Consider the following 19,854-nt stretch of genomic DNA (forward strand, 5'->3'; position numbering starts at 1 on the left):
TGTTGCTTCTGGTCCTCTCTCTGCTCCCTGGTCAGCTGCTGCTGTGACTGTTTGGCTGGAATCCTTGCTTACCTCCTGCACAAGCTAAGAAACCCCATTTGCTCTTCTTCCCCCCAAATCCTGCTTACAGGAAGAAAATTCCAGGATAAGACAACATCTCTCCCTGTCCCCCACATTTCCAGTTACCTACCCAGGGGCTCAGCTTTTTTCCCTCATATAGGCATAATTCCAGCTTCTAGCTCACATGTCATCATGTCGTCATGTCATCACCCTGTGCCCAAACCCCTTGCTTTAGCCCTGGAGCATGGCTTCTGTGACCCCCACCAGTTGAACTTGCTCTAGACGTACTTCTTAATAAGCCTGCATTTGTACTTCTGATTTGGCTTCCATTGGTTCATTTTGTCAGTGCAGGAAACTATTAGTGACCGGTGGGCTTATGCTCCAGCCCACAAGGACTGAGCCACCTCTTGTCACTGTCTTCAGACTGTGATGGACCCTGTGAAGCTGTGAACCAGAGCAAATTCTTCCTCCCTGAGGATGCTCTGTCAGGAGAGCTATCATGACAAAGAGAAAAGCAACTAACACAGGTGGCAAACTCCCCACCCTCTGGTCAGTAATGGCCCCAGAGTCTCCTACAGTGTGAACCCCATGTGCTCCATGAAAAAGTAGGTAGCCCTTTCCAGAAATTTTCTAGAAAGGTGAGAAACCTGAGGGTGGAGCATGGCCATAAGCCCTGGGAAAACAGGGAATTGTATTCTCGTGCTTTGATCCTGTTCATGCACAGACATGTATGTTTAGAATGTGTGCTGTACACACAGATGCACACAGAGGGTGTGTGTGTGTGTGTGTGTCCCCGTCTGTCTGTCTGTCTGTCTGTCTGTCTGTCTGTCTGTCTGTCTAGAGGAGCTCATTAAGTTCTGTAGGTAAGCCTGGAGGGGGCTCTGCTTGCCACCATTGTTGAGAAGGAGAAAGAACAAGACTGGACACATGTAGGCTCTGAATGGTTAACATAGTCACAGCTAAAGGGCTGGGCCAGTTCTCAGAGAGTTCTGGACCATGGATGATCTTTCAAAGCTGTCCAAATGGCAACACGTGGCTGGGCCTTTACGTCCTTTCACTGGCTGCTCACTCGAGGGGAAGCCTAACTTCAGAGAAGTATGCTTTGAAAGAGTGGCAGCCTAGGCCTCCCAGTCCTGGGCAGGTAGGACCCGGGCAGCATGGTACAGTGTCCACCACAGCAATGGGAATAGCAGCCAGGAAACCTTTAATGCTCTGAGCATGAATTCTGATTTTATCACCTGTTGGCTAATTTACTCATGTACAAAATAGTGAAAAACGCTGTTATCTACCTCATAATTTCTGTCAAGAATTTATTGAGTCAACCTATGTGAATTGTCTGGACAAGTAGCATGCACCTTGTATAGAAAATTTTAGCTACTAACGCTATTCTAGCCTACGTATTTTCTAGTTTAAACAAATCTGTTATTGTGTCTTTCCTGTTTATAGGTCATATTCTGTGTTTGTTCTAACCCTCTGAGCAATGAAGATGAGAAGTCTACGTCTTGCATTTGATTTGCAATTAACACAGCACAGAGAGTAGATTAGACACTCTCCAGAAATCATGTTGGTGTCTGCATGTTTGGAGTCTATCTTAGTGAAGGTATCTATTGCTGTGAAGAGACACAATGACCATAGCAACTCTTATAATGAAAAACATTTGGCTAGGCTGGCTTACTGGTTCAGAGGTTTAGCCTGTTACCTTCATGATGGGAAAGTTTGACAGTGTGCATGCAGGCATGGTACTGGAGAAGGGGCCAGTCTACATCTGGATTGGAAGGCAACAGGAAGAGAGAGTGATACTGGGCCTGGCTTGAACATTTGAAACCCCAAACCCCACATCCACTGACATTCTTCCTCCAATAAGGCCTCACCTACTTTAACAAGGTCACACCTGTTTGTAGTTTGTAGCCCTATGAGCCGGGGGGGGGGGGGGGGGCGTTTTCATTCAAACCATCGCAGACCATCAGAGGAGGCTAGCTCTGACGACTCTGACCTGTATGCTAGCTGGGACCTGGGGTGGGAAGATTCTGAAGGTGAGGCATATTGGCAGGCACTGACAAATGATAGCGAAATATTTACAGCCATTGCTGTCAAATGTGACTCTTAAGCAAAGTCAATGATACTGAGTTATGTAAAATAAGGAAATTCTCTGTTTCCCCTGTAGAACCCGCCAGGAGGCTAAACAATACAGAAAAGACAGTGACAGCCTGCTATGTTCCTGACCCCATTATGCAGCCAATGCATGAAAAACGTCTTCATTGAAAATAAACAGCTATTCATCAAGTTGTCTCTCACTAGTATAGTATAATTATCTCCCTGAAGTTATGAATGAAATTATAGGTTCTTGACAAAAAGAGCATGATGCTAGGACGGGTTTGGCTGTGTCCCTTGGCTCTTAGAGAAAGGCTGGGCCCGCCTTTGCTAGATGCTAGTGCCAGTGAGCACTCTCGTTTTTGTGTGTCTATATGGCACAGATGCATGGGTGCCTGTGGAGGCCAGAAGAGGGTGTTGGAGATCTTGTATCAGAACTTATAGGAAGTTGTGGGTCACCTGACCTGGATTTCAAGAACTAAATTCGGATCCTTGGATCAAGTGCTCTTAGCCACTGGGCCATCTCTCTCAAGTTTTCTATCTTGATTCCTTTTGTCATTGTTATTGTGATCCAACTGAGTTTCTTCCAAGCGTCACTTGGTGACTACTAGGGTGCCATATGCTCAATAAGCCAGCCATATCTGTGTTTTGCCTAAACATATCCAGGTCTCTTTATAGACTGCTATGAGATCTAATAATGCAGTTTATAAAACAGTAGGTCTTGGGGAGCATATGTTTTTAAGTTTAATTTATATGTATGTGCCATATCGGCTTATCCATCTAAACATTGCGTGTGTGCAGTGCCTATGGAGTCCAGAAGAGGGCGTGGGATCCCCTGGAGCTGGAGTTACCAGAGTTGTGAGTGGCCCCATGTGGGTTCTGGGAACTGAACCCTTTGCAAGAGCAGCAAGAGCTGGTGACCACTGAGTAACCTCTTCAGCCCAGACCTCAGCTTTGGACAGTGATTGAACCACCAGTTGCCCTCCCAGGAAGGCGCTGAGAACAACTAAGTCAGCATCCAGTGAGGTCAGCAGAAGGCCATTCATCGTGCTGCCAACTTCCCATCTCATTCTTCAGGAGACGACGCCACGCTGACCCATTTTATGACTCCAGCCTTCCCTGAAGAAAAATGACACAAGAAACAGGTCATTTTCCTCATTCCCCAACACCACCACCACCTTTTCGGTCCAACCAACTCTTGGCTGTCTCCACCCCATTTGACCTGCCTGGCCTCCCCAAGGTCACTGTGACCCCTGGCTGACACTGCTTTCAGGTTTCTCCCCTCCTTCAAATGTCCCTTTGGCTCTTTTCTTGGCTCCTTATTTTCTGCTCACACTTGGTTCAGAGGTTCTATCTACAGATTCGGTGCCAGCCTCGGCAGGTAAACACCTCCCCAGACACCCTTAGCCGGTGCCTTTCTTGATGCTCTCCGAGTCCTCAGGAAACCTTAGCTATAGCTTTTCTAGTTCCTTGTCAGATGCTTGCATGATATAATATCCTGACCTCCGCTTTGTGACATCCAGCCAAAAGTCTAGTCACCTCTAGGATGTCCCCAAAACAACAAGACTAAATTTGCAACCCTTCCTCCTCAAAACCTGTTCTCCTTCCTACGTCCCAGGTGTTGCACCTCACTACTAAGGTTGTAGTCTACCATGTCCATGTCTGGGTAGCTTTCCTGAGCTTTGTGCAAAATGGAGGGCTCCCTTTTCTTAGCAGGGCTCCCTCTTCTCCACCTGATCTGGAGAACATAACCTCCATTCTGCCTGAAGGATTTCACATAATCCCTGAGGAAATTACAGGTAACTTCCTGGAATGCTTCTTCATGCAAATGAGCTATCCCCAGAATCTTAAGCCTCAGCCAATGAAACCTCACCCTCAGAAGAAGCCCTTCCCACTCTCCAAGGTTCATACATATACAGCCTTGGTTCACCCTGAATAAAGTATGTGTACAAGCCCACCCCAAATAAAGGTAAGGGTACAAATGGAGACCATCTCAGAGAGCTGTTTCATTGAAGACTGTCAGAGAAAGCCTCCGTCTAAAAGAGCTGTAGCAGTGAGGTCCTCAGGAAAGGCCTTCTCCCTCTCCTCCACCACCTCCTCTCCCAGCCCAAGAAGGTGGAAGTGGAGGATCAGGAACCACAGCTGGACCCCAACACACGTACCACACCAGGAGACACCTTCAAAGAAGGGGGGCAGCTTTCTCCTTTCTCTGCTGTTTCTTGCTTCTGGCAGCAAAGAGAAATAGATGGGTCACATCTTTAAAATCTAATAAGGGTATGTTTATGTGGATGACACCAACATTGCTTCAGAAAAAGGTTTGGTGATGTTTGTCAATAAAGGGCCAGGCAGGCTTTGTGAGCGACACCTTCTCTGTCCAAGCTAAAAGGAGTGATAGTCGATTTCTCACGGAGTGGGCATGACTGTGCCCCAGTGCAGTTTTATACTTAGATAGTAAAGTGTTAATTTCTACTTGTCATGAAATATTATTTTCTTCATACTTTGCCAATATACTTATAGTGTAGCCTTACAGCTGACAGTGAACGGCATGTACAGCAGCTGTGTGTGTAGTAATTTATACCATCTAGATCTGTGTAAGTAGATTCATGCGTTTGTATAACCAAAACACCTTAAAAATGCATTTGAAACATATCCATCATTAAGCAAAGAATGACTGAATTTAAAAAATGTAAAAATATTTTTTTTTGTTTGTGTCTCAAAAGCAAACAAGAAATGGGGTGTGTTTGACTTGGGCTCTGCATTTTACCACCCTTTACGAAGTCATGGTACTGGTAGGATCAATTCCCACCAATTGTTTCCCTGTTTGGCGGTTCCTTGATTCAGGGCCTTCTTCTAAGCAGGTTTGACCACCTGCCTCTCATCTTTCTTTTCCTCCTATGTATCTAAGGCAGCAAGAGCCAGCAATCTGCCTGTCTGTCTTAGGTCTTCTAGGTCTCTTTGGGATTCTCTCCTCCTTGCGACCACTATGTGGTGAGAGATGATTTGAGTTTGGGCTTTGAAGAAAGAGCAAGCAGTAAAACCTGACAGCATTTTTTACTTGCTTTGGCATATTCTTTTATCTGGAGTATGTGTGCACACATGCATGCATGCATGCCTTTGTGTATATGTGTGTATGCATGAACACATGTATGCAAGAGTGCATCTGTGTGCTTGATTTGTGTGTGTGTGTGCATGTATGTGTTTGAGAACATGTGAATGTGCATGTATATTTATTTGTGGGCGTGCATGTGTGTGGTGGGCACATGCAAGTGTTTCTTCCTGGTGCTAATGGTTGGAGAAAGGACTCTGGTAGGACATGGATTTTTTTTTTCTAAATTAGTACCTGTAATATGTCTTTCAGATAAAATCATTATCCTTACCATACTAGAAATATAATCTGGGCTGAGAAGATCACTCAGTAGTTAAGTTATATAGTGCTTACTATGTAATTGTGAGGACCAGAGTTCAGATCCATACTAACAGTATCAGTGACTTCTGGGTTCGATTAAGAGACAGACCCTCTCTGCATCAAATAAGGTGGAAGAGCAATCAAGGATGACTCCCAGTGTCAGTCTTGGTCTTAAACACACACATACACACACACACACATATACTGCACATACATGAAAATGGATAAAGAAAATACAAAACACCACCAACCATTTTTTCAGACTTGTTCTCCCATACTCACTGTCTCTGACTCCTACATCTGTTCCTGCCATATTGTCAAGCTGTCTCTCCTTTACCCATCCAGATCTGACCCTGTTTAACTTCCAGAAACAGACGAGATTGAGAGTGTTTGGGGAAGTGCAGCCATGGGCTTGTCATTCCTGTCCCACCTACCACTTCAGATGGCTTTGTAAAACACAAAGAGGGAGGAGATAGCTTTGCCTGCAGTCAGAACAGGGCAGATCTGCACTGGGGTGACATAATATCAGAATTAACCACAAGTCCTAGACTGGCATAGGGAATCTGTGACCAAAGGACTGAGGAACACATGGTGCCCACAAGCAGACACCTGAAGGTGGTTGTGAGCTTCAGAAGGAGGAGTTGGTCCCACACAGTAACAGAGATGCTTTATTTCTGTGGTTCTCCATGCTCTAGAAATACATTAGATATTGTCAAAGAGACAAGATATAGCTCTCTCTTTGTCTCTTGTCTCTTTGACAATATCTAATGTATTTCTAGAGCATGCAGAACCACAGAAATAAGACATCTCTATCACTGTGTGAGACCAACTCCTAGTGACAGAAACCCCTACTCAGAACTTCTTTGCAGACAGTGATGGAGAGGCTCCAGGGTCTGAAGAGCGTTCTTCTCTTCCTCTTTCTCCTCTCAAAGTGGAGGCTTGATCCATTCAATTGGAGTAGACTTATTAACCCTGATCAGTTTGAACATCCATGGTGTATCTTTTGTGTTAACTAACTTCCTCTCTATGGCCGTGTATTAGCAGTGCGTACCCAGAGCAGGGACGATGCTCTCCTCCTTCATTTGACAAATATTCCTGAATCAAGTGGAAATGGAAACAAGGTTCAAAATAACCGTTCTAGAGGAGATGAGCAGGACATCTTGTAGAAGATAGAGTGTGTGCTCTGCCCCTCTCTCCTCCCTCACTGACCTTGTCTCCACGCTCTGCCTCCTGAACGGTCCCTAGCAGAACCATCTTCTAACAGATACATCTGAGCAATCCAATCACTCCTCAGAGACTATCCAAGGTAGATTTCCCTCCTGTCCTCAAATAAAGTCAAAACTTCAACAGGGTAGTCAAGTCTTCATTTGAGCTAGGTCTCTCGGGCTCCCCAGCACCATCCCTGCGTCCTTTCTTGTCCCTGGAGGCTTAGAGATCCCCAGCGCTCAGGCGCCAAGCCTCTACACTGCAGGCTGTTTCAGTGATCTCTCTCCACCCAGCAGCCACTCATATGATCTGATGACTCTGCTGTGATATATCTCTCTCCCCTTAAAATCTTCTTATCTCTGTTCTCTAGTTGTTAAAGTCCTTCAAGGTCAAGTCTGTCTCATCCATAAAAATGCCTTGCTTCCTTTTGGCCAGCCTCCCGCAGTACATTGCTGCTGTCTTTGTCAAGCCTCTCGTTCCTTCTGTTCTCTGTCATGATGGTTTGATCATACATTTGTTCAGTTCTTAGATATTCATGGGTGACCGGTCCTGGGCACTGAATTAAGCACCTGAGGTGAAGTTGAGTGTGAGATTGAAATTCCATCCCTCCCGACTGCATGGTCAGTGAAGAACACCCTCCTAGGACCTCAAATAATCTGGTGGAGGAGGGGATGAGATCAGTGGAGCCAACTAGGGCATCCTGGAGTTGAGGAGAAGAGCAGGCAGTCTGCCTCTCCTGCTTGTTTTTACTGAGAATGCATTTTGAGGGAGTACAGAATTGCTTGGAACAACAGAGGAGATTTTTCAAAAGTGTAGTGAAAAAGCCAAGAAAGGAAACAGAGATTCCTCAGAAAGTTGATTTTCCTCTAAAGTGGTTGTCAACCTGTGGGTCATGACCTCCTCAGGGGATTGAATGACCCTTTCTTTCACAGGGGTCACCCAAGACCATCAGAAAACACAGATATTTGCATTATGATTCTTAACAATAGCAAAATTACAGCTATGAAGTAGGACTAGAAATAATTATATAGTTGGGGGCCACCACAACATGAGCAACTGTATTAAAGGGTCACAGCATTAGGAAGGTTGAGAGCCCCTGCTCTAAAGGGAAGAGCTGTAGGGGAAGATATCTGAGAGAAAGTGGCTCAGGTGGTGCTGAACCTGTATCTGATGATGTTCGAGATCTATGGGGACACTCAGCTCTGAGCCCAGAGCACACTGAGAATCAATCAACTGTATTTGTTCGTATTATTGTTGCTGCTATTGCACCTCTTCATCTGCATCTCTATGAAATCATTAATGCCAACTTAGTTTAGGATTGCCCCTTCTCTAGGAGAGGTACATCCCAGACACCCGTAGAAGCTCTGTTCATATCCAGCTGAGCCCTGGATAAACTCTGGTTTTCCCCACTCTATAGACATATCTACAATATTTAGTTTATAAATTATAACCAGTATAAGATTAACAATAAAATAAGCAATTACAATAATATACTATAATAGCAGTTATGTGAGTGTTGCCTCTGTCTCTTTCCAAACTGCTACAAGGTTGGTAGCATATACTACATGGCTAGAGTGAACAGAAAGATGGTGCATATCCCATGCAGAAAGAAGTGACACGGAGAGACTTTATCAGGCTACTCAGGATGATAATTGAAAATTCACAAACTTTTTGTTTCTGGAATTTTCCATGACTATCTTTTGATTGTGGTCAACTGAAACCATAGGAAACAAACCTGTGGGTAAGGAACCTACTGTGTTTCCTAATCCTTTCAGAGCTGGACTCATTGGGCTAGGAAATGTATTAGGAAGATACAGTATTGGCTGAGTCTAGGCTTTTGGTGAACGTAGAGACAAAACTGAATGGGTTCAAAGAAGATGGGCCACGTATGAGGTATATACCGTTTACTAGGTGCTATCTTGGGTTAAGAACTGGGCTAAGTGTAACTCTGATGCATATGATTCATTTAATGCTTAAAACAACACTCAATTTAGGTGCTATTACTGTCCCTTTACAGATTAGGAAACTGCAGTGCCAAGAAAGCTACACAGTGAGCAGAATCTGTATTTTAATCACCCCCTTCACCAATTCTAACCCCTTTCCTACCGTCTCAGTGGCTCTCTGAGAAGGCTAAAGGAGATGTGGCTAAGGATGTGTACCCTCAGGACACAATAAGAGAACTGAAACTCTGGGAAGTTACATAATGTGCCAGTGCACTTGGGTGTCAGGATGAAACCCCCATCTTCTTCCTGGCTGTTACTCAAGGGCTTCTTCCATTGCACTTGGCTGATTATTCATGAGCATAGCCTCCTCCTCATACAAGGCTGCTGCTTCCATTCCTAGGCTGGTAGAACCACCAAGCCCCAGACAGGACTACAGCCCTCGATGTATAGCCTTATTCTTTTCTTGTCTGGGTTATTCAAAGATCAGTCAGACTAATGGACAAGGGTGGTTTTGGAACTCAGGTTCAACTTAAAAAGCACAGTACCTGTCTGACTTCCATTTTGAAAGGAACTCTGGTTAGAGCCAGAACCCTGTATTAGAGATGACTCTGTGATTGGTTTAAAGAACAGATCAGCCGCAATTCAGAAAGATGGCACATGGGGCGGGGGGGTGGGGGGGGGGAAGAAAAAGAAAACCAAGACTCCCAAATGGACTTCTGAGAAGTCTGAAACGTTTCTCTGAAATATTTCACCAAAGTCTTTTGAGGCCATTAAGAAAGTGCCCAGGCAGAACCAAAAAGTACATTAATGGTTATTTCTACACAGCAATTGAATTATAGTGTCAATCTCCTCCTAACTTGAATCACACTGAAGCAGATATTCTGAAAATCAGATACAAGTGTTCTGGTTTAAAAAATGGTTGGCTGGTTCCCCCTGATACAACCTCCTGCCCTCTCCGAGTAAAACCTGTGAAGACAGAGGAAATGTCACCAATACGAGTTCAAATCTTTGAACAAGGACTGACAAGTGACAGCTAGAATCTAGGACAAGATGACAACTAGCTAAATGTCAGTGAAACTGCCCCAGGAGTGTAGACTTTTGTCCTCTTGTTCTGATATTAGAGTCAGGGTAAGGCAGCTGGTTAAATACAAAGCAATAGTAACAGAAACCAGTGTTGGTGGATTGCTGTCTATAGCATTATACGTGGATGGAGCCCCAGCACCTTGCAACTCTGACAAGGTCACTATCACAGAGCATGGAAAGGCCCAGAGCCAGGGACCTTCTTGTTTCCTTCCCAGTACCAGGGCTAGAAGCTCATGCTGCTCAGTTAAGACCACAGTTCATGTTCCTTATGTAGGTCTGCCTTCCCTATGATCCCTGTTCAGAGATCTACGTTCTTTCTCAGTAATCTAGGCAGCCACGTCTCTTCACTGTCCAGTAATGACAAAAAAATAAAAATGTTGAAATTTCAGTGCCAAAGAGAGAAGCATGTAATTGGGTGGATTAAGTCCAAAGCCAAGACCAAAGATGCTCAAGATGCTTATATAGAATGCTGTGATATTTGCATATAACCTGAATCAACCTGTTTTAAGTCATTTTTAGATTCCATATAATAGCAACTGCAATATAAATATTACATAAATAGTTGTTTCTTGCATTATTTGAGGAATATGGCAAGAAAAAAATATCTGGGCATGCTCAATACAAAACATATTTTTCCCTCAAATACTTTTGATCCTTGGCTGACTTAATTTGTGTTTTGGAGCCCTTAGATATGGACAGCTAAATTTATATCTATTCATGCATTCCTCACTCCCCAAATATATTTCACTATAATTTGGGAGCAACATACATTCAAATATGTTTAACTACAGTAATTAAGTGAGAGAATTTATTTTAGAGTTCAACTAAAGGTTTAAAACAATTCATGTATGTTGAGGTACACAGGACCAGCAACAATGGAAAGCTGGTGCCACCCCAGGCCTGAAAGGGTGTGGACGTTTTTAGAAATGCATTTGTGTGTTTATTTATGGGTACATGTGTGTGTCGGGGAGGGGTGTGCACATGGAAACCTGAGGTTGACATTTGCTGTTTTCATTTACTAGTTTTTGCCTTATGTTTGGAGACAGGGATTCTCATTAAGCCTTGAACTTGCTGAGTCAGCTAAACTGGTTCAGAAGGCCCCAGGGACCTTCTTCTTGTCTTCCCAGTACCAGGGCTAGAGGCTCATGCTGCCCCACTCTACACAGGTGCTGGAGATGTGAGCTGAAGTCCTCTTGCTTATGGCGGAAATCCTTACTGACTGAACCATCTCTCAAACTCCAAAGTGTGGTAGTTTTGAACTCTGTTCACAATTTTTTTTAAAGTACTCTTCTCTTGCAGTCTGATTCTTCTCTGCCTACATAGCCTGGACTTGTTGACTCTGTGGCAATGACTAATGTACGTGAAAGTGTTGACCTGGAATTCAATTACACATGGCTTTCCTCTTAAATAGTATTTTCTTGGAGTAGGGGATTGTGACCGTCTCTTCACTTCAGTACTATTAAGTACCTACCACAGGGTAGATCCTGAGGCCTCCTGCCACGGACCTTGTGGACTGCTCTTGGATCAACCCCAGCTGAGCCTCCAGAGGACATCAGTCTCAGTAGACACCTTGATTAATATTTCAAGACAGACTCTAAGCCAGAACCACCGAGCATCCAGCTTCCAGACTCCAGAAAACATGAGAGGATAGATGGTTGTTGCCAAATTGAAGGAGGGATAAGTGGCTACATTGTAACAGACATTTAATCCATGGAGAGAAGTATTTCTAGAGAGGTGAAGGTTTCTGTTAAGGTGGAGCTGCCAAGCCAGGACCCTTGACCCAGAGAATAGAGTCACAGCTAGAACGGTATGGCCCAGGCTGGCACAGAGAGACTGAATGAAGAAAGTCTTCTATCAATGCATAAACTGACCAAGCCCAACACAGGTCAGGTAAGACCCAGTGCAACAGATTAGCCCCGAGGCAAGAGTGGTAAGAATGTCACAAACAGATGTTATGAAACCAACAGAGAATATGAAGTATATTTAGATAACCTCGCTCCTAAGCAGTGTTCTGATCTGGCTTTGATCAGAGGATAAAGACCAGTTGGGCTGCACTACATAAAATAGGGATGTATACCGTGGGTTGGCCCTTTGGGAATTGTGGGAGTTGTTTAAACAGCTTATATATGAGTTGCTGATTTGGTTTTAGGGAGGTTGGAACCTAAAGCTAGCAAGGTGTGCAGAAAGGGAGACGGACAGGAATTGGGAACAAGAGAACTGTAACCCCACAGACAGATTGGGACCGACATCAGTGATCATTGCTAAGTATCCCTGGAGTGAGCTCTGTTGGCAAGTGGCTGTCCTTCCTAAATCACAACTAGCTCAGAAAAGGATGAAGTTGAAAGCATTGCCCAATGAGATCTAGAAGAACTATAGGCATACTTGCTGTCTCACCTCATTGTGCTGGCCAAGGAGCATGGCACCCGATGAGTGGCATCGGGTTCTGGTGTCCTACACCAACCTTGTGAGTGTGAAGATCAGGGATCCTGGTTTAAGTCTTTCCCCCCACTTTAAGACAGAGTCTCACTCTGTGGCTAATGCTGGCCTGTGGAGAAAAGGCTGGTTTCAAACTTGTGCCAGTCTTCCTGCCTTTGCCTCTCCAAGGCTAGGATTAAAGGCATGTACCACTATTCCAGTTGACACACTCATTAATCTCAATTGTCTCTTGTGGCCTAGTTAATCTAGAGCTCTATAAAGAGAATTCTGGAACATAGTTTCAGCTAAACTAAGTTTGTACAATACAACCTGCCAGGGAACTTTCAGAGGGCAAAACATAATAACAGCAAAATAAAGCACCAGGGAGTGACCTACCTCAACTGAACCGGTTTTGTTCTAGGGAAGCAAGGGGGGAAAGTCTATTAACGTCCTGACAGCTTTTCAGTGTCTCCAATATGAAAAACCACATGATAATTAGCAATAGATGACAAAAAAGCATTCAGACAAAATCCAATATTCATGCATGACTGAGAAAAAAGAAACCTTCAGAGAAAACTAGGGCTGGGACTGTGAAGGCTAATAGTGCTTGCCAGCAGGGTCTAGAGTCACCTGGGAGACAAGCCTCTGGGCATGCTTGCGAGGACATTTCTAGGTTAGGCAGGCTGAGGTAGGAAGACACTTTGACTATGGGCAGCACCATTCCAAGGACTGGTGCGGTCCTGTAACAAATCAGCTGTGGGAAGTGAGCCGTGCACCACTGTACATCTCTTCCTGCTCCCTGGCTGCGGATGCCACGTGACGAGCTGCTCACGTGCCTGCCGCCAGTCCTTCCCCCCCAGATGAGCCTGCCCTTAAATTTGCTTGTTGTCAGGTATTCTGTCACATCAGTAGGACAGGCGACAGACACAGGAGGCTACTCAACACGAAGCATCTCAGGTGGAGAGCCCATGTCTTCCTTCATGTTAAAACAGTAGAACAGCTCCTATCAGGATGGAGAGAGCAGAGCGGCTGTCTGTCCCCATGACTCCGCAGAGCTGTTCTGTGAGTTATATCTGCTTTGAGAAGACGTGGGGCAGAAATAAGGAGGATTGCTGGAAATGAAGAGACAAAATTACTGTTATTTGCAGACAATGTGATTATATATCTTTTGAAACTGGAGTTGGAAGCAGTTGACATTAGTTCTTAATGTATAAAATCATGGCATACCAGGAAAGGCTGCAAACTCCAGCGAGTCTCCCTGCTCCAGCAGCAGCCAGACAATGTAAATGGAACAAAGATTCAATTACAACTGAAATTAGGAAACGTTGCTACCTTGTGACATTGACATTTTATTTTATTATTTTTTTAGGAACACAATCTTTTATTTCATTAAATGTCTCTCAACTTGGATCTACCTGTTGTATCTCTGATTAGATCCCAGGTATTCATTTTTGGTAGGAATATCTCAGAAACAATGCTGTGCCCTTCCCATACATCATTCAAGACAAACATGATGTCATCTGCCATCACTGTGTTGAATTCTTTGTTAGCCCAGTGTCCACAGTGTCTTTCCACTATAAGGACTAGTTTCTCTTTGTAGTTAATTAAATATATCATGGTAATTTGTTTTGAATGCACATAATTACCCTGATTTTTGATAAAGTTCCCCTAATCCTCGACTATTTTAAATGGCAGTTCAGGTGTGGTGAGGTCTGCTTTCTCAGGTGGTACTTGTGAGACTAGAACCCAGTCACATGCTCCTAACCACCTTGGATTTTCCCTCCTGAGGAGTGTCCACAGTTGTAGTCCTTCTCTACAAATCCACTTCTAGGACTTTATTCTTTTTTAAATAATGAAATAATGAATAAGGCACTGATTGAAAAAGATCTGCTAAGTAATGTTATTTATTTAAAGATACTGCTTTTGTGTGCATACCTGAGTGCATGTGTGTTTAAATGTGTGCATTTGTGCATGTGTATGTGTGTTAATGCATATTTATGTATAAGCATGTATTTTATGTATGTACATGTGTGCATACATGCACATGTGTGTATGTCTATATGTCTATGTACATGTGTACATGGATGCACATGTGAGTGTGTGCTCTAGGGATTTAACCCAGTGTTCTTACACATACTAGGCAAACATACTACCACCAAGACACATCTTGAGAGCTCTTTCTTTCTTTTTATTTTCAGGAAAAATCTGAGACAGTGTCTCACTAAGTTGTCCAGCCAGGTCTTGAACTTGTATCTTTTGGGAAAAGAGCATCCTGGGGCCCCATGTATGTTCAGACAGCATGGCACTGATACAACTACACCACAGTGGCCCAGTTTCCCACAAAGCTAAGGCTACAGGTCTACACCTCCAAGGCAGACTACCAGCTTTGAAAAATTTGAGTGTGCTTATTGATTGCGGACTTTTGAAACACCACCATTTTGACAGTATTTGTTTCCAAGGTTAGGTTTGTTTTGTTACCCTGGCCATTGAACCCAGTGCCTTAAGCATGCTTGGAAGGTCCTTCCACTGAACAAATCCACTATTTCCTACAAGGGTAGTTTAATAGGTAATTTTTTCTTTGCTCAATTCTCCCTGTGTTTGACAGCACTATATTTTAGCCCTAGTAATAGTAACTCCTTAGAGAAACCCCACGTACAAACCATTTTCCCTGCTCTAGCTATGCAAGCTTATCCATGGGCTTGCCTCTTTTGAAGTCAGGGACAGGAGTCCATGGAGCAGCTGACAAAGCAGGTGGACTCACTGAGCTCTGTTCCACAGCTGTCCAAATGTGACATTTGATCCTGACACATCCGTCTGGTCATACTACCCCATTCAGCCTGATGGCTCTAATAATCAGCAGTTGTTCCAGGATTTGGGAATATGTTACAATCTGCAGCGTGTTCGTGTGAATTGTCTCACTCATGACATGAGGACCTTCTTGCAGTCACTTTAATCTGATTGTAGAGAAAATCTTTAGGATTGATAACTGAAGTCACCCAGCCTTTGCAGCCTTCGCTGGCTGAGAACAGGCTGTAGTAGACAGATCAGGACGTGAGTGATTTATCTGTTCTTTCTCGACACTTGACTGTTGGCCCAACCCCAGGTAACACTGGGTAAGCTACCCAGCATGTGCTCCGTGCTGAGTGTGCAGAACTGAGGGATTTATCAACAAAGGCTTGCATTTGGGACTTGGTTCATTTTGAGACACCTGATTTTATTTCTCTGTGCTTTCTTTTCCTCATCTTCCAAAGGAAGAGTTGTGAAGAAATGACTTAACTGTACTAGTCCATAGTTCTTCAGCAGTTGGTATGGTACTTTCTCCCATGCTTGACCCCGCCCGGTTCTTTCTAGACATAGAAATGCCAGCAGCCCTTGCAAAGTGGCTGCAAAATCAGAATCATAGGGTTTCTGAGAAAGTTCATATCACAAGGGAGACCACATTTATTTTTGCCCTGACAATCATAAGCATTGAGGAAAACTTTGTATTTTTGTTCCATTTCAGCAGAAACTTTGGGCATCTAAGCATGGTCCAGTTTTTCAGTGTCTACTTGCTTCCCACCCCAATCCCACTGAAAGACAATTGACCACACTGCACAGAGATTTGATAAATGAGGGCACAGCTGTTAGGCATTAAACACGAGGGCAGGTCACAGTATTTCCAAGCTCAATAAACAATGTCTCAGATCAACACTCTGTAGTGACTTGGGAGGAATGGGTGACAAGGAGAGTTCATACCCCCAATTCCTCCAAAGATCATGCCTCGGGCTGCTGTCTACAAGAATAGCCTCTTTTTGATGGACCCTACACTAAACCCTGGCCTTTTCAGGAAGGGCCATAGGAAGCACTTTGAATAAAATGAGGCTCCTTACAGAACAAAGTCAGATTCTTTTTATTGATAACTTCATAAATGCAAATATTTTAATCAAATCTACTCCAACCCCTCCCCTTCACTTCTTCCCCATTCCTCTCACTTCCCCCTTCCACCTGCATGTTCTCTCTCTCTCTCTCTCTCTCTCTCTCTCTCTCTCTTTCTCTCTCCTGACACTACTTAGTGCTGACTCTGTGTGCACGGGTAAAGGATTGTTGCAGTGGTTTGAATAGGAATGGCCCCTATAGACTCATGTGCTTTAATTTTTGCCCCATAGGGAGAGGCACTGTGAGGAGGTGTGGCCTTGTTGGAAGAAGTATGCCACTGTGGGGGTGGGCTTTGAGGTCTCATGTGCTCAAGCTACACCCAGTGAAGCTCACAGTCACTTCTGCTGCTTTCTGACCAAGATGTATAACTCTTAGCTCCTTCTCCAGCACCATGTCTGCCTATATGTCACCATGATGATAATGAACTAAACCTCCAAACTGTAAGTAAGCTCCAATGAAATGTTGTCCTATATAAGAGTTGTCTTGTTCATGGTGTCTCTTCACATCAATGAAACCTTAGCTAAGATAATCATCTACTAGAGCATGAGTAGCCTCCCAGGGGCTGTATCTCTGAAGAAAAATGACTCTCCTTCCTCCATCAGCCATCAATTCCCAACAGCTTCATAGATGCAGGAGTGACTTTATAAGTCCCCCACTAATCTGTGCTGTGATTTTGGCTGGCTTGATCTTGTGCAGGTCTCGGGCATGCAGTCACAGCCACTGTGAATTCATGTGTGTACGATGAACCTTTCATGTTTAGAAAATGCAGTTTCACTACAGACATACAACTTCCTCTGACTCTTACAATCTGTCTGCCCACTCTTCCACAGAGTTCCCTGAGCCTTTGGAAGGGGTGAGTTTTCTTTACTCCATTCCTCTACCCCATCCTGAATTCTTACTAATCCTTGAGTTCTTTCATCTGAGATCTGCTTTGGGTACAGAATGATGCTATCACTAAAAGTTTAAGGTTCTCAGTTGTTTTTATTATATCAGGGACTAGAAGAGAACTATGCGCGTTAGGCATGAGCCATAGTATCATTAAAGCATACTCTATCCATTAACCTACACCAACTTGGGACCTGTCTTATTTTCATTTTGCCAAGAGAGAAGCGCATCTTAAATGTATGGCTCAAGGCACACACCTAGACTGTCTTCTTGATGTAGTCTGTGATTGTTTTCTGCTGTGCCTTGACTCCTCAGCCTGTGGAATTCTGGGTAAGTTGGAGACTCTATTTACTCTGTCAATATAGGAATGTGTATTCATTCAGTAACATTTACTGAATGGCCTCTCTGTGTTAAGGTTATATGAGTCACTAGGAATCCGTCATTGAACAAATAAAAAGGTATAAATGACTCTACTTTCCAATGAGGATGTCTGATAGAAAATCAAATGAAAGGTAAGATACCTAGTGTGCTGACTGCCACAGAGCACCTCAGGAACAGAGCCACACTTTCAGTGCCATTGTGTGTATGGCTTAGCTGCGAGATAGGACCCGTACATTTACACAAAGGAGAAAAGAAAAACCCCTTTCCAAGTTTGTTTCCATGGCAACCATATTTCATACTTTCTTCTGTGTGTCTAAACATGAGCAAGTTTCAACCTGAGGGGGTTAGAACATAATAATCCTTGCAAACTACCCATGAGTTATGAGTGCTTCAGTGATCGGAGCCGTTCACCAGGCATTGTGTGCACACCTGCCCTGGCTCTACCGGTGAGTGGGACCTGAGGTCCTGCCTTGCATCTGGCTAAGGTTGAATGTACCACAGTGAGTGCACGTAGACATAGCACTACAACAGAGGAACATCTGAACAGTGGAAGGGAGCAACCAATAGCCTCAAACCCTGCTCTTGAACTTGAGGTAGATATTTCACTTTGACCTTGAATGACTGCTGGCCTTGTGTCAGACAGAGAGCAGGGGTTGGGACAGGAAAATGAGCTAGAGATGAAGAACAGTACATATACAGGACAATAAAGGGACAATGCCTGTCTTAGTCAGGGTTTCTATTCCTACACAAACATCATGACCAAGAAGCAAGTTGGGGAGGAAAGGGTTTATTCAGCTTATACTTCCACATTGCTGTTTATCGCCAAAGGAAATCAGGACTGGAACTCAAGCAGGTCAGGAAGAGGCCATGGAGGGATGTCACTTATTTGCTTGCTTCCCCTGGCTTGCTCAGCTTGCTTTCTTATAGAACCCAAGGCTACCAGCCCAGGTATGGCACCACCCACAAGGGGCCCGCTCACCTTGATCTTAATTGAGAAAATGCCTTACAGCTGGATCTCATGGAGGCATTTTCTCAACTGAAGTTCCTTTCTCTGTGACAACTCCAGCTTGTGTCAAGTTGACACAAAACCAGCCAGAACAATGCCATTGAGAAAAGGTGGGGGAAGGAGGAGATGTAATGAGAGCTGCCTGTGTCTAATTCAAGTGTAAGGATTTAATCCGGAAAATGATTGGACCTCCTAGTGTAAGACACTACACTATGCCTCATGACTAAGAGCAGGCACTGGAAAAGTTGGAAAGAATTGTGGAGATGGAGGTAGAGAGACCTAGAGAAGATTCCTCAGGCTGTCTGTAGACCCAAGAATGTGTGGAGATGTCTGGGCTCTCAGGAAGTCAGCTAGCTTCCTTTCATTCTCTATCCCTCGACCTCTTCATCTTGTCCAAACTTAGTATTGAACCAGAGAGAATCACTTGATCAATTCCACTGATGAGGAAGTTGGTCATGAAGAGAACAATAGTCAGCCCAGATTTACAGAGCTTTGGGAGGTATGTTAGGGCTGGGATTTGAACCTAGGCACTCAGATATCAGAGACTGGGTAAATAATTATCCATAATGGCACCATCACCATCTTGAGGGGGTTGCTGGAGAGCAATGGATTCCATTCTCTTTGTGTCTCAGATTGTATTCAGAGGCCATGCTAGTTCATCTGAGAGGCTGGAGCCATCCAGATGCTACATGAGTTTGGACCCTGCTTGGGGACTCAGTGGAGTCCACAGTGGCACACAAAGGAGGAACTGGGGGACTATGAAGCTCTTTACTGCTTGACACTGGCTCCCTGGCTCCTCTTCCTACCTAGGGATGTGAGCATCATCCCTTGTCTGCAGCTAGTAAGCTCTTAAGGCTGTGTCATTCTGATTGTGTCCTTGTTCCTGCAGCCAACTGTTTATAGACATTACAGAATGTCTGTGGTATGTTCTTGTGTATGAGCTTCATGTGTGTTCAATGCTAAGTTACACAAGAGCCAGATTCAAAAAATTTCGAGAAAATGATCAAATTCACAGGGATGCCTAGCATAGAAATTCCATTTCTTTGCTCATAATTTTGCAATAATGTTTTTAAAATAAGCTGTTTCTTTGCCCCCGCAACCTCCAGGTAGTACATAATAAAGGCTCAACTGTCTGCAGGTCGTTCACTTAAAGTACCTGACCATCCTTCAATAGTTCTGAAAAAGCGTGAGGAGCTAGTTGCAGCATGTATTTAATTTAAAGCCTGAAATACAAGTGCAGAGTGGGGGCCACTAATGTGTTAGGATTCAGGTACTATCTATGCTTGTAACTGTCACAGGGGGCGAGGGGGGGGAAGGAGACCATCACAGAGACAGAGCTGGGGTGTTCCACTACACAAAAGAAAGAGCCTTCTGAAACCATCTCCTTTTTTATTTTGACAGTGAGCTATGCCAGGTGGCCAATTTGAATGACCATTAATCAGGGCAACGGGATGTCAAAGGAG

Source organism: Mus musculus, chromosome 7, assembly GCF_000001635.26.
Source record: "Mus musculus strain C57BL/6J chromosome 7, GRCm38.p6 C57BL/6J".
Classification (NCBI taxonomy): domain Eukaryota; kingdom Metazoa; phylum Chordata; class Mammalia; order Rodentia; family Muridae; genus Mus; species Mus musculus.